The sequence below is a fragment of the Gavialis gangeticus genome, unplaced genomic scaffold (assembly GCF_001723915.1).
Source record: "Gavialis gangeticus isolate Ggan-Ray unplaced genomic scaffold, GavGan_comp1, whole genome shotgun sequence".
NCBI lineage: Eukaryota > Metazoa > Chordata > Crocodylia > Gavialidae > Gavialis > Gavialis gangeticus.
The window spans coordinates 254,672,067-254,673,638 of record NW_017729032.1 but is presented as its reverse complement, the minus strand read 5'-3'; positions in this window follow the sequence as shown (position 1 = coordinate 254,673,638).

Here is a 1,572-nt window from a genome sequence, read left to right as displayed (position 1 = left end):
TAAATATAAAGAAGACTTCTTTACAACAAAGATTGGTCTGGCTCTAATAACAATAACAACTAGCATCAAGAATTGGAACAATAAAGGTAGCCTTGGGATGTGACATCTAGTTCAAGTTATTCCACTCAAGCTACATGTCTACACAAGACATATACTGTGGAGTTGCCTAATTAGCTCTGCAGTAAATGTCTTGGCATCTACATATGCAGCCCTATTGGGCTGTAGGAAACTAATACATTCCACAGCAGGTTAGTACTTGTAAATACAAGTCCTATCCTGTGACAGAATTTTTTCTTGTGCAGCAACTCATGTGTAGATGCTGACCCAGCTGCTGGGGCATGAGGGTGCTTCAGTGCAAGGGCTAGCTCAACACTATAGCACCATTGTGTCCCCACCAGCCCCTCTGCAGCACATTGAGCTGGGTTAGAGTGTTTTGTCAGAGGCTTGTCTGTCCTTCTGGGGCTAATGTCAACTTGGTGTTCTTTCATTCTTCTCTTTCAGAAGAGTAAGTGCCTATAACAGGTAATTATAGCATCCACATTATTTTGTCTAGTGATGATGTGGTCTGTGTTGATGAGAGGGCACAGCTGGCATCTGGACCTAGATCAAAGTCTGGTGCCTTGGTGGGACAAGGAGTAAAATGCTTTGTTTTCACCCATTTCTACCCCCCTTGCCTCACCCAGCTGTGCCACTTCCCTTTTCCTCCCCATCATACCTTTTGTATGCCTAACTACTTTTTGCTTCGAATCTCTATTTCTTGCAGTCCCTTCTCAGCATCTGATGAAGTAAGCGTCTACTGCAAAAAGCTTACGCAACTCTGATTTCCCTGTAGTTAGTCTATAAAGTGCAGATCTATCCTGCCTTCTGCCTAGCAAAGCTAGCTACCTCTCTCTACTCTCAAGGGTGCCATAATTTTGAAACAATGGCAAATGTCATCTCTCTACTGTAGTAACAGTTGTATGTCCAATACAGTACAGGCTTAATAAAACTATCAGACTTGTCTACTCCAACTATTTTTTTACCTTGCCTAGTAAATCAACTGGTCATCAACTGCATTGGCACCAGCTTGGACACTTATACCTCACAAATCATGACATGAGTCAGACCTTTGGAGTTCTTTGTGACTTGTATATACAGCATCCTGCAGTTGAGTGACATCCATTCTAAAGAAAGAAAAACACCTGGGAAGGATAGGTACTCCAGGGTTTACTAAAGCTATTGAGGGATAGAAAGCTTCCACACACATTTAGTTTATAAAGTAGCATCAGTTCACATTGGAAATTCACAGTGACCACTTTTCATCTCTTGGCCCTCAGGCTCTATAAGTGATTTTCTTTTCTAAAACAAATACATTTTTTAGGGAAGATTTTCATACAGTTTCAATTTTTTAAAACAATTCTGTTGGAGTGACTGTCATTCACTCCATATTATATACTCTGTATATATGGAATTATAAAGTAAAGTTTTGAGTTGAGATATTCCTATGAGGTGTATGTTTACATGATCTCCATGGGTTACATTTATTTACTTATGAATTAATATCTTACCCCCTTTTTTTTTTTTTTTTTTTTT